Genomic DNA, 15112 nt, shown 5'->3' with positions numbered 1-15112 from the left:
GGAGGATTCCTGCTTAGCGGTGAGTTTATCCCCCATAGGAACGCATTAAACAGAGTTTAATGCGTTCCTATGGGGTTTTTATATCCGTATAGTGATGTTTCCGGATAGCGACGATTTATCCGGAACGGATTATTGTCGCTATGCAGGGCACCACTGTACTTGTGAAAAGTAGTACTTTTAACAGTAGTACTTGTGAAAAGAATTGGGGTCTACTAATCATTCATTAGTAGACCCCAAACATGAGTTAACAGTGGCAGGGAAAAAAAAACCTCTGCTGTACTTGGCTGCCTCAATAAAAGATATAACAACTGCTGGATAACTCAGTGGCTTAGGTCTCTGGCTGCAGTTGAGAGTTTAATTCCCCACTGTGCCTCCTTGTCAGTGGCTGGACTTGATGATCCATAAGGTCCCTTCCAGCTCTGCAGTTCTAAGGTTGTATTATTATTATTATTATTATTATTATTATTATTATTATTATTATTATTATTATTATTATTATTATTATTATTATTATTATTATTATTATTATTATTATTATTATTGTTATTATTATTGTTATTATTATTATTGTTGTTGTTATTGTTGTTGTTGTTGTTGTTGTTATTATTGTTATTATTGTTATTATTATTCAGATCAAGTGAAGTGAGAGTACCACTATACTTTGCTTTGTTCACATGTCCTTTGGAGCACTGTGTCCCTTTCTAGGCACTACAATGTAGGAAAGATGTTGAGAACCTGGAACATTTCCAGAGGAAGGCAGCCAGGAAGACAAAAGGCCTGGGAACCAAGCTCTATAAAAGAATGGTTGAAGGAAATAGCCATATCTAGCCTAGAGAAGAGAAGACTGATACGAAAGCCATCTTTCAAATACTTGAAGGACTGCCATGTGGGAGACAGAGTAAGCGTACTTTCTCCATCTCCAAAGAACAGGACTTGAAATAATGGATCCATATTATCAAACAGGTGATTTTGACTAAACCTTAGGAAGATTTTCCTGGCTGTAAGAACAGCTGAAAATAGAACAGATCTGCCTTAGCCGCTTATGGATTCTCCTTCACTGGAGGTTTTTCAGTAGAGGCTGTCAGGGTAGTTTTAGTGGTGGATTTCCTGCTTCTGCAGGGAACTAGAGAGCCATGGAGTTCCTTTCAGTTCTACAGTTCTGTGAGTCAATTCTATGGGTTTACTGTACCTCAGATCTTGGAAAAGTTATATTTTTGTAAGCAACTTAACGCCCAAGTAAATTGCTTATTTTTGTAAGCAACTTAACTTGGGAGTGGTAATCCAAAAAACAAACAAACAAAAAACTTTCCTTAGACTTAATTTAGCTATACAATGCTTTTTACTCTTTCGATATTCTATGCCAAGAAACGGCAAACTGGAAACCTTTGTGGTACAGCTAATTCACTTTTTTAAAAAAAAACTGTCAAGGAAACTATTGATTTCCTCATAATTGGAAATCTCTCAACGATCTTCAATTTCAGGAGGAAATTCAGAATCAGAGCAATTTGGCTTTCTTTTGCCACAGAGGTTAATAGCCAACATCCTATTAATTTTAAAGCTGTCCGGATTGTGCCCAATTCCGGATTGTTCTCTTTTTCGAGAAGGAGGCAATTGATATTCCCCTCTGTGTGAAGTTAGGTTTCTGGTCAGGTCTGATTTGGCACGCCAAAGCGGATGGATGGAAAGCAACACCCAGAACTAAGTTTCAGCAATCAATGCTAAATAATAAAAAATTAAAAGGAAGAAGCATTCTGTCAATAGTGCCCCTGTAACAAAGGGAATGCTCGTGTTATATTGATTAGCTCCTGTTAAATAATGTATTCCTTCTTCGCAACCATGGAGGCTCTGGTAGGGTTGTTTATTGCCAGCGAGGCCCAGCACAGAATGGCACTAAGTGAGGAGAGAAATCAATACTGTATCTGTAAACATTCTTGCAAATGCAGTCCCCCAGCAGACTGTCAAATCAGCTCCTGGCCCCATTAAGCTGTAGGAGTGTGAAATCAGGTAGCTTGTTACATTCTTCCAGCACCCTTCCAGACAACAAAAGCATTCTTGAGCTGTTAAATGGCAACCCATTTAGGGAATAGATTTCTGGTGTGTTTCCCCCCTCCCTTTTGCTGCATTAAGAAGCCAGAGAACATGGGTGTTCCCATATGGATGGAGGAAAACAGCCTTCTGGGACTCTCCACCATAGTTCCAGGCAGAAACTAGAGGTGCCATTTTGTGGAATATTCTCCGTAAGAAGGGATGCAGAACCTCCCCCCCCCCCTTTCTTAAGGGAAGAACTACCTATCCTCGTGAGCAATTACACAACTCTTCATTTCAACAAGAAACACAAAACAACACAAAAGCAAAAAAATAAAAATAAATAAAGTGTGGCACTTTAAAGGCCAAGTGCTATATTTTAATGTAAGCTTTTGTGGAACACTGTGCACTCTTCAGACATATGAGTTAGACTATGGAGATTTCATGTCTCCTTAAGGTTTTTTGGTGTGAGCAGCAGCACAAGCAGTAAAAACAACACTGGCAGGTGGGCTGCCATTTTGCATTCCTCAGAATGTCAGACTCCTAGAACTCCAAAGGGAATAGAACAGGGTCATGGATAACTTCACATCAAGTTCAGACTGTAGGAGAGAGCGTAACTCTTATGGGCTCTTTGATTCAACCCAATAGATGGGGAAAGGGCTGTGAACATAAGATTTCTGTTTAGAAACAGAGAAAAACAAGCAAAGAATAAGGTTGTATTCCTTTGGAGTAGGAGCCTTTGTTATCATCTTGTTAACAACTCATTTCACATGCTAGCAAGGTTATGCTCAAAATCCTCCAAGGTAGCTTCAGCAGTATGTGGACCGAGAACTCCAAGAAGTACAAGCTGGATTTCGAAGGGGCAGAGGAACTAGAGACCAAATTGCTAACCTGCGCTGGATTATGGAGAAAGCTAGAAAAACATCTACTTCTGCTTCATTGACTACGCAAAAGCCTTTGACTGTGTGGACCAAAACAAACTATGGCAAGTTCTTTAAGAAATGGGAGTGCCTGACCATCTTATCTATCCCCTGAGAAATCTATATGTGGGACAGGAAGCAACAGGATATGGAACAACTGATTGGTTCAAAATTGGGAAAGGAGTACAATAAGGCTGTATATTGTCTCCCTGCTTATTTAATTTATATGCAGAATACATCATGCAAAAGGCTGGACTGGATGAATCCCAAGCCAGAATTAAGATTGCCAGAAGAAATATCAACAACCTCTGATATACAGATGATACCACTCTGATGGCAGAAAGTGAGGAGGAATTAAAGAACCTCTTAATGAGGGTGGAAGAGGAGAGTGCAAAAAACGGTCTGAAACTCAACATCAAAAAAAAACTAAGATCATGGCCACTGGTCCCATCACCTCCTGGCAAATAGAAGGGGAAGATATGGAGGCAGTGACAGATTTTACTTTCTTCGGCTCCATGACCACCGCAGATGGGGACGGCAGCCACAAAATTAAAAGACACATGCTTCTTGGGAGGAAAGCGATGACAAACCTTGACTGCATCTTTAAAAGCAGAGACATCACCTTGTCGACAAAAGTCCTCATAATCAAAGCTATGGTTTTTCCATAGCAATGTATGGAAGTGAGAGCTGGACCATAATGAAGGCTGACTGACGGGGAATTGATGCTTTTGAATTGTGGTGCTGGAGGAGACTCTTGAAAGTCCCCTGGACTGCAAGGAGAACAAACCTATCAATTCTAAAGGAAATCAACCCTGAGTGCTCACTGGAAGGACAGATCCTGAAGCTGAGGCTCCAATACTTTGGCCATCTCATGAGAAGAGAAGACTCTCTGGAAATGACCCTGATGTTAGGAAAGTGTGAAGGCAAGAGGAGAAGGGGATGACAGAGGCCGAGATGGTTGGACAGTGTCATTGAAGCTACCAACATGAATTTGACCAAACTGCCAGGAGGAAGTGGAAGACAGGAGGGCCTGGTGTGCTCTGGTCCTTGAGGTAATGAAGTGTCGGACACGACTTAACAACTAAATGACAACAACATATTTTATACACAGTTTTGCTTAACATAATGCATTTTTTTCCACTCTGGTCCATGGGGTCATGAAGAGTCGGACAGGATTTAATGACTAAACAACAACAATAATCTTGATTCAGGTCAGTGGCTCCCAACCTTGGATGTAAGCCAAATGTTCTTGGACTACAACTCCCAGAAATCCTGGCCACCATATCTAATGATGGAGGCTTCTGGGAGCTTGAATCCAAGATCATCTGGGGACCCAAGGCTGGGATTTAGCTAATAGATTGTCAAGATCCTTGTAGTAACAGTCTACATTTAAACCAGTCCTGAAATATTTTGTTTCTGGAACGTCTTTGAGTCTTGGCTTTAATTTGAAAGGCATTTTTTGATTGGAGAAACTTCATTTTCTATAGTCAATTCTTGCTTTGGTACCTTGTTCATGCGTGGAACACATGGACATATGCACTTTCCTATAGCATCCAATATTGGAGTGGTTGTGTTTTCGTTTTGTTGTTGTGTGATTTAAATTTGCAAATCTTTGTTAATTGTGTTTGCAGTGTTTGCTTAGAATATTGTCCTCTAGGTTCAAGAGAATGGTACAATGGTACTTTACATGTGCAGGATTACATGGAGAACTAGGGAGAATAAATTTTTACTAGTTTGTATAGAAACATGGTGTCTCATCTAGAATACTTCTATGCCCCACCAGTGCTGCATGTACCACTGGTCAAAACCTGTGGTGCAGTAGTTATACAACAGTACTGGAGTCAAGCCTCTGCTCATCACCGCCTGGTGGATTCAGGTAGCCAGCTCAAGGTTGACTCATTCTTTTATCCTTCTGAAGCCAGTAGATTGAGAATGCAGCTCACAAGGGGTGGGCAGCAAAGTGTTCTTTTCATAATGAGGTTGCAAACTGCCCAGAGGGTGCTCTTGCACAATAGGGCAGTACGTAAGTCAGAACAGCAACAATAATATAATAATTGAAAACCACTTCCAGTTGTTTATGGATACAACTCAAAACAGTGCCATTCCATTTGGCCAATGGAGAGAGGTGGAAAAGGCTGTAGATACATCTGCTCTTCTGCACTGACCACAGGGGGCTTAGTGTACAATTCTTATGAAGGAATTGCAAATGTCAGTTTTGAGTGTCATATCAAACTGCAGTAAAAGAATGATTTCTCCCTTTTTCAAGATCCCCAACCCCTCTATTTAGTTCTGTTACTTAAAATACACAAGATGCATTTTTGCAATTAATCATCTAGTGGTTGCAAAGACTGATGGAAGACAAGCAACAGTGTCCAAGCTTACCTGCCAAAACAGATCTTTAAAAAAAAAAATCCAAGGAAGCCCTGATAAGCTTCCAAGAAGCACAAAGAATAGTCCAAAACACAGTTTGGAAGCCACTGAGGGGGAGAAAATGCAGCCAAGCTTCTGTGGTTTGGCTATGCCAAAACCTGGCAATCCTTGCTTCCTCTACATGGGTCCACTCTTCCAGACTTCCAGAATAAACAAACAAGCAACTGACAAATAAACCTAGTCCTGTTCTGGTCCAAAGAACTAAAGAACTCAGATAAAACCCTGGTGCAGCCCAGGTCCTTTGCTGCTTAAATAATCTTCAAGTGGCCACGTATCAAGCTCAGATCTGCCTCGGTCTCTTTCACTTATAACAGTTCATGTCAATGAGAGGAGATAATAATGGACTGGATGTTGAAAGAGAGATAGTTTAGATGACCCATCCTCTCCCACTAAGTTCAATACTTAGGTAGTGGGGGATCCATAGTTCTTTCTTGTACCCAAGATGCTGTCCATCTGGGGAGGGAAAATGCACCGAGCGTAGAGATGGGTCTCTCTTTGAATTCAAAGGCAGAAGAGAACAACTGGATAGTGATGGATAGATCCACAGTCACCCCAGCTAAAGAAAGATCACACCAAGTCAAACCTGCTAAAGGCAGCATGCAAGATTGCAAAGTCTCCAACATGATGGTCTCTTGATTCAGAATCCAAGAGCTTTGTGCTGGGGAAGACGTCTTTCTGGGCTGGTCTTGGTTTTAGGAAATAGTTCACATAGGCTTTTTGGAAGCCACAGTCTCATTGTCAGTGATAGGAAATATTATATATCAGAACAAGTTCCAGCTAAGAAAAATACAGCCTACACAGTAAGGAGGCATAAGTGTCATTTGGCATCTAGAACAATCCGAGTCAGTCAACAAAACAACGAATAGTTCATCTCTTGCCCGGCAAGCAAGCAGATCTTGAAATGGTATTTCATATGGCAATTTGTGAGTTCCTGATAAAGATGCAGACCAATTTCATACCTATCACCTTCTTATTCTTCTTTTTTAAAGAGGAACTTTGGGCATTTGAAGTGAAAAGTTGGAGTTTGCTTGTTTATTACATTATAAACCCAGCCATGTGCTTGATTTGTAACAGTGGTTTTCAACCTTGAAACCCCAGATGGTCTTGGACGACAAGTCCCAGAAGTCCTGGTCAGCACAGCTAGTGGTGAGGGCTTCTGGGAATTTGAGTCCAGGTATATCTGGGGTCCCAAGGTTGGGAACCACTGGTAGAAGCTAAACATATATCACTAAAAAGTAGGAATAAAACAACAAAATAAGTCATTGAATAGGAAGATAAAACAAGCCAGATAGAACTGAGATTAAACCATCAACAGGATATAATAAAATCTGAAGTAAAATCATCAGCAGGGATAAAGGTTACATAAAGATTCTGTCTGTTGAGAGGAAACCATGTGTTGGAGGAAGAAAGCTATGTCTGTCCCCTAAGAACAATAACAACAACAACATTTACTACTGGATAGCTCAATGGCTTAGGTCACAATTCCCCACTGGGCCCGATGATCCATAGGGTCCCTTCCAGTTCTGCAGTTCAAAGTTATTATTATATTGAAATATGGAAATTCTGGGTTTTTGGATTTAAAGAAGTTATCTCATTATCTAACATGCTTCAGGGAGAAGAGAGCTAAGATGTTACATCACGAATTTAGTTAATTAGGTTTTAAACATAGGTTAACAGATGTTGAACATTAACAAATGAGTTTGCATTGAGGTCTGGGAAATGTGCAAAATATGTTTCTTGGCAGATATATCACTCAGAATGCTGGCAACTCTAAAAGAAAGAACCTATTTATTTGTTTCTGACGTTTATTAAAAGCTTTGTTAAGGTTAAAATTCAAAATCAACAGATACGGTATTGTCCAACTTCTGTCTGCTTGCTTTAAATGAAATTATTCATTCCGGGCAAAACTTTCCAGTGTTTTGGCTTTGCTCTGATATCACGACATTGCTTGATTCCTGATCGGATGACCCACTGGTTTTGAGAGGTGAAAAGGGCTCTTGAACGATTTCTCAGCTTTTTTTTTTTTTTTTTTTTTGTCCTGGAAATTCTTCTCTCTCCCCTTTACCATTATTCCCGCACTTGCCAAGAATGATCTCAGCTTGAAATTATTTGTTCCACAACTCAACAAGGAACAAAACCTGATTGTCAAGTAAATGAAGGCTGCTGGATCATTAGGGAGAAGCACAACTGGATACTGCCTTCAGAAACAGCCTTGAAACTGGGTCTGTATAATATTTCCAGTTTGCCGTGAATGTAAGAGATCTCGAAAACAAGCCTGGTTAATACCTGCTCATTGAACAATTGATGCACTCGAGTCAATGAAAATAGACCCTGGAAAAGTTCTCTTTGGGGACTATAGTTCCCGGAATTCCCTAGCCAGCATTGCCAAGGGGGAAGAAGACATCCCACATTCCAAGGCCTGTCTTGTGCTGCTGTGTTGTGGGTCTTGACAGGAGAACAGCCATAGGTTGTCTTCTGTGGCATTACCACCACAGTGATAGGTTGATATCTTGTGGCATCCACAAGATATCACCATAGGTTGATATCTTGTGGCATTCAGATTTCCACTCCCTCCCATGAAACTTTGTCATTACTGGTGAGAAATGAGAAATTACCCTTTTAAAAATGTAATTAAGTAGGTGACTGACTATTTTGGAGTTCTCGAAAGAACACCCTGAAGAGTTGTGGCTTAAAAGTATTTTTTTTCCCAAGCTCTGGAAAGAAATGATGGCAATGGAGAGACCATTCTGCCTGCAGTGAAGAAGTGAGGAACATTCGGATCCCACTGGTAAAAGCAGTGGGATCCAGAATAAATGCACTGTTGGATCCTGCCCACTGTTGGACGTGCCAGATACATACTCAAATATCCGCAGAATGTGAAAACCATGTAGATCATTTCTCATAACAGCCATGTTGCCTGACCATTTTGCTTAAGAACCACACCAACCTGCAGCTCCTTTGGGAGATGAGCAAATTGGATCGGAAAAGATAAACTAGAGCAGGGATCCTATGTACACCCTATTTGTTAGTTGGGATTCAGCTGGTCTACTTCTCAGCGGAAGAGAAAGCACCAGGGCTTGGTGAAAGTCAAGGAAGGCCTGAAGGTTAACTTAAACCAGGAATCCTTGGGGAAATTATTCTTAATGGAAACTGACATATATGTGCCCTCGACAACTAGAGAAACAATACACACAAACCTCCCATCTTCAGCTCCACAGAAATCCAGTGAATAAGAAGAGCAACAGTCAGTGAACAATTTTCTGTCCTGAATTATATTAGCTGCCTAAGAGAATTAATTCACACAGGTCTCATTCCTCCTTCCTTCTGCTGCTTTGCCCAGTGGAAATGTTTTACATTTGTCTGACCTTTGCATTGCCTTTCCTTTTTCCCTGCCTTTTTTTTAAATAAAAAGAGTGCATTATAGATACATATTTTCAAAGCCATTTCACATGGAACATTGTGGTAAGTTGCCTAGGCATTCTTTAAAATGGGGGAAAAATTCAGTATCACTGAATATGTATATGGGCCATCCTTGCACGAGGGATGAACCTTGGTTCCATCTTCTTCCGGCAACAATAACCGAATTGCTTCACATAATAAGTGATAAGCCACATTTGCTACCCACACGAATTCTTCCTTGAATATTGTGTTTTGGAGGTTACACTGGAAATAGATCTACATCTTATTGTCACATCTGAGTTTTGGAAATCCCATATTAAAAACCTTGCCCGTTGGAGTTTCAAAACCTTTTTTTACCAATATCATTTGTAATATTAAAGACAAGACACATACGGTGTGTATCTTTGATACAAAAAAAGGTAGGAAGGGAAGTTGCCTTATATCAAGTGAGCCCATCTTGTCTACTCTCGATGTTAACTGGAAGGGCATCTCTGGGGTGTCAGGGAAGATTAAGAACATACGAGGGGACATAGAAGGACCTTCCCTGAGGCATGGAAAAGCATTGTGAGTACACTCAGGCAACGGTGTGCAGTTGGCAAATCTTTCACTTCCAGAAATATTGCACTGCAAGCACCACCAAAATCAACCACTTCATGAATGCCAACCCCTTGGTTCCTCACTGTTCCTCCTTGATGATTTATAGGATCCCTTCCATCTCTGCAGTTCTAAGATTATTGTAAAATTAGTATTATACTGGTAACTACTATGGATGCATGACTGCCAAAGGCGGCTATTCTTCTTGATCATATAAATTAAATTGACTGATTTACAGTAGTTCATTCCTAATTTCCAGATGATTGCCACACTGAAATGGTTATGGCTGATGAATGGAACTACGTAAGCATTTGGATGTTTCTCAGTTCTGTATGCCTTTCTTCAAGTCCGTTTTTCAATTCCAGCCTCCATGGTTCTCTTACAGTAAATGCTCTACCTTCTTGGTGGGAGAGAGGAGCCAGTTAAGATTTACCAGGAGATTATACCTTTACCTCCCTGCTACTTGCTTGGCTGCTCTGGGCAGCTCATTCCTCTTGGGAAATGAAGCCGTTTATTTGCTGGACATGAAGGGTGCCTGACAGCTCCCCAGCAGAAGTGAACCGCGCTCCTGTCAAGGAGGCAGTTGATTCCCTTGTAGGCTCTGCTGCCTGCCAAATAAATAGAGACATGTGAAAGCTCAAGGTATTTTGCATGTAAATAATAGACCAGGGCTATATTGCAATGCCTTTTTGTGTGAAGGCAGTCATTCTTCCTTATTAGGCCATTTCTAACATGTGGTTAAACTTAAGCTCTCTCTCTCTACGTCTATCTCTCCTGCATCAGCTTTTTTTTAAAAAAACTCACTGGGTAAATTCTGGATTGCTAATGTACTCCAAACAGGAACAAGATTAGCAAGGGAGCTGATATTAATTTTTTGGTTAAGGTTAGAGATTGGGTTTTGCACACATTTCTTGTGTTTCCGGTACCCACTGCCTGTTTTCCCTCTCCTCTGAATGGGGCCAGCTTTCTGACAGCCAGAGGATTCCTCATCATGGTTTGCTGAGGAAAAGATGACATTCTTTTGTCCCCAAATGCTACATTACCGAAAGTTCTTTTCTTGCATTCTTAAACTTGGGGTGTTGGCGTGCAGGTTTCTAGACTGCCTCTGGAGGAAGGCCTCAAGAGGTCCACTCCTGCTCGACAGGGTTGGTATAATCTATCAATCAGATGCATCATGCACTCTTTATACCACATGGAACCAAGAAGTGGACATTTTTCAGAAAAGGGACTCACAAAATATGATGTTTTAACCAATGAGGGGACCTCTGTCCCAGCCTTCACTTTGGTCATGCCAAATAATGTGTCTGATAGAGAAGACGTTCTGCTGTCCATGAAGGGTCCCAGGTTTTCCCATGTACTTTCTTGTGTTGAGAGCCTACGTGGCTAGAACAGGCTTTACTCTTCTGTGTGAACTAAGCAGTGAAGGAGGGGGCAGAGCTAGTACATGTCCCCCCCCTTGCATTTGGAAACAACACATCCTCTCAATGCCTGAAGAAGCCTCTATCACTTACAGAATATGTTTGCCTTTGGTTCCTGAGAACAGGGTGCTCCAAACCCCATTCCTAAACCTGCCCCCCCATTAAGCATTAAAGTGAAGGTAATCTCACCGCATGAACGGTGGAGTACAGCTAACCGATTCTGCCCGAGCTGTTACAGAGACAGAATTGTGCTGCCCACTGACATTAGAATGTTGGGAAACAAACAGGGGTCCAACTCCTATGGGAGAAGGTCAACAGATTTCCCTCTTCAAACTTAATGGCCACTGTGGATTAGAAGGCAACAGAATAATAAAGTCACAAATGAGCCAAGGCTTCACTCAAGCGACGAGCACTTGCCCCCCCCCATGGATGGCACGAGGCTCCGTGTTTCCTATTGGAACATTGGAAAGAGAGGGAGGACATCTTATGTTATAAAAAGATGTCCTCCCGGGTTAACAGCCTCTTCTTTCTCAGGCACCCTAATTCTAGTGTGAGTTCTTGGCTGGTCATCTTTAAGGGTCCGGATAGGAATTTTTGACTTTCATCCTGATTGGCTTTTGGGTGGGGGGATTTTTCGCCTATCCCACACTAGTACGGGTTGTTGGCACTTGATGGTGGAATTTGGTCACACTGGCGGGTAGTGTGGAAAAACAGGTATTTCTCGGTGAGTCCCAATTTTAACATCAGGTAAGCTAACGGCGCATCAGACTTCCCAGGGCTGTGAATCGTGCGATTCAGCACCTAGGTGGGCAAGATGCACTGGGCCACTTCCGGACCAACAGTCATCAAGGAAAGATGGCTCGAGGTCTGGGGGTGTTTCATTAGTGGCCAGCCGGGTTCCTGCGGTCATTGAGACCGCAGGAGCCTGGGGCTGGGGACTCTCCCGTATGATCAAGGATCTATCTGTTCCGCACTACTGCAGGCCCGCCTTTGCCATTTGAATGGCGAAATATTTATGAATGATTATAATTTTAATAAAGTGTAGCCCGTTATGTATCCATATTTGTTTGTCTCGCGTCTTTATTCCAGGGTTGGGGGGCAATGGGGTAGAGGGTATGGAGTTAGAGAGTATCCTTTGTTTTCACGGTGATGAATATTACAACACCTGAATAGGGCTTGGATTTTTAAGAGAAGATAGTTACTGGGGATGCTAGGCTTGCTTTTCTCAAAGTAAACCCACCGTGTTTGAAAGAATCTGTGCTCATATTTTCCTGCTGGATTGTTAAAGATTTTTTTGTTTAAATGTCCCACAATATAGATGAGTAAAAGAAAGAGGATTCTAAAGAGACGTATACTTGATAATTACTGACTTTGCCATGGGAGGAAAGATTCAAAATTCTTTTGTCTTTGGATTCTTCTTTTCCATGATGGAATATAAAAACAGACATTGGACCTTAAAATATTGCTAATTATTTCAACGCTGAAAGCAGAAAATGTCCCCGGTTTATTCATTAAAGAAGTTTCACCTCCACCCTGTTCCAACACAGTCAGTAATCTTGTCAGAAGTATACAATAAACAACCATATTTATGCTGTGGCTATGGTTTTAGCGTGGAACCATGCAGCTTTTTGCTGTTATCATGTACCCTTAGACATCTGTAACAAGGCGTTAATTAAATGTCAGTAATAGTTTTGACAGCTACTCCTAATTCCATCTTGATAAACAATTAGAATATAGAAATTCTTCAGTGTTGACCTTCGGTGGAAATCCAATCTGGTCTTGGTAGGGTTCAGATCTAGAGAAATTTTTAAAATAACTTTGATTTTAAAAATAAAATAAAACATACATATGGCTTTGTTGAATACTTTTATTGACAATTCAGTTTGTGACAGTAGTATAAAGTTGAAGGGAAATAAATTAAACTTGTAAAACTTACTCTCATATCTTTTGCTTTAGATTCAAGTGATGGATACCCATCACATATTTACAGGTTTGTATGTAGTACTGGATGTTTGATGTCCAGTACTAGGATTTTAGTAATTTATAGCCCAGGTAGCATTTGATCTATAAATGCTAACTTTTTTGTAGTATTTGAATTCTTCACGAACAAGGATAGACAGAGTTGCCTGTTTCCTTGCCTATAATATTTGTATTATTTTCAAGGACATTTTTTTCCAAGTTGATTGCATTCCAGTCCCATTTGCAAAATATTTTTAACCGTCATAAAAACATTTGTGTGCATTTTATGTGCACATATTTGTATGCAAATTTCTATAAAAGGCATATATTTTGCGAGTGCTCTTAATGTCCCCTTCTGTATCCTAATTCCTTTTGCATACTATGCATTTTTGATCCTGTTTTTTGAGATCATCAAATTGCATCACAAACTCAGAGGGCTGTACAAAGTGGAGGATAACTGATGTGGCACTATGATTCGCATAATGATCTCATAAAGGACCAAGAATAAAGGATGTCCAGCAGATTAGCTTTATGTAAAGTAGGGTGAGCAACTTCCAAAGGCTTGGAGATCACCCTCATCTTCTCTGCACCTTGAAGGAATACCCCCCACTCCAGCACCCTGATGTTTCTGTGCCCCCACTCCAGAAATACACTTTAAGAAAGATGAGTGTGGCGTCTACAATGAAAAAGGCTTGTGACGTTTATGCCAAGGGGGCCATTTACGATATCTTGAACCGTCTTGACTTGGCTATAGGCACAGTGGGCCTATGCCATTTCTGCTGTTGAAAAAAAGCTATCCATGACCTAAAGCAGGTTTGGGGTGCATGATGAAATTGCCCTACACAACCCCTGTCCAAAGGAGTCTTTTAAAATCAAATTACCAATCTCAGTGGGCCCATTGAAGCCATCTGCTGAATTGTAGGTTAACACTTACGCAAATCTTCTTGCAACTGTAACTACAGTTGCACCCAACTATTTGGAAGGCATGGAGCAACTACAATTTCAAATTAAAGCAGGTTTAACTGTAATATAAAGTACAATTTTAAAGTAACTTAATTAAAATAACTTTTTAAAAGTAACTTTCCAAACTCATGATATAGAAGTTTGAACAATGGGAATTTTTTAAAAAAGGGAGTTGTGTCATTCATATGATTGGGATCCAAATTTATGCAAAGGCAGAAACTGGTGCAACTTAATGTGCTAGAATTAAAATTTCTTTTCCTTGGATGAATAGCTCTGTGGTTTAGGCATCTGGGTGCAGAACCAGAGGTTGAGAGATCGATTCCCCACTATGCCTCCTTGATGAGGGCTGGACTTGATGATCCATGGGGTCGTTTCCAGCTCTGCAGTTCCAGATCTGCAGCTTGCCAATCAGCAAATAATAAATATCAAGCTTTCCCCCAACATTATATTAAAAATGCTGAATGAATCGCCTTTGTTTTCTTTTCTGTTCTCACAATGCTTTGCAATGAATTTGCCTTGTAGGCACCATGCTCTGTTGAGAATCTCTGGAGAACTTGGGTTTTCTGCCCACAGAACCCAATCCTGTTCCATTCATTACACTGTTCATGTTATAAGAGATTATTATTGTCTTAATATTTTTGCAGACAGATGTTGAGCATAAACCTCTGGAATGGCTGTGAAACCTGAAAGACGATCAGGGCAGTGGAAGATCTTGGATTTTTCCCCCCAAAATAAAACACCCCTTTGCTTTTACCCCAGGTAAGAGAAACTAGCTAGATCTGAAGTAAAACTTCACATGGAGATGCAAACTATAGACATCTACTCTACTATACATATGGGTGAATATTGGTTTCAGGTGGTTTTGTTATCCGAACCAACTCTTGAAAGTGTCATCATCTTTGGGATGGGAAGAACTCGAGGGTTTTTAAAACTTTGGTTTGTTTTTCAGTTTTGAACTGCCAGAGAAATCAAAACTAAGAAACGCATCCATCTTTTGGCGCAGGTCTTTAATGGATAAACCTTAGAAATCTGGGTTTAAATTCCTGTGCGTTCAAGCATGCTTGTGATGCTGAAACAAGGCAGCTACGTTTAAAATATATATATGTCTCCATCTTTTACACTCGTATGGCAGACAGATAGAAGATTGCCTTCCGTGTGCCCAGATACCATTCCCACCAGCTGGGGCAAATCCGGAAAAGTTTTGTTTTGGTTTATATTTGAAGAATTTGCAACCATTTGCTTTCATTTTTGGGATGGGAAAAGGAGAGAATGCAAGGAAAAGCAAAACCAATCCTTTTTCTCTCTCTCTCTTCTTCTTCCCTTTTCCCATCTTGGATTTTGTGATTAATTTGGATTTTACCTCAGTTTATTTTTATGTTATATGTAAACCAGAGTAGATGCGTT

Source organism: Pogona vitticeps, chromosome 6 (assembly GCF_051106095.1).
Source record: "Pogona vitticeps strain Pit_001003342236 chromosome 6, PviZW2.1, whole genome shotgun sequence".
Lineage (NCBI taxonomy): Eukaryota > Metazoa > Chordata > Lepidosauria > Squamata > Agamidae > Pogona > Pogona vitticeps.
Note: the sequence above shows the minus strand (reverse complement) of the source record.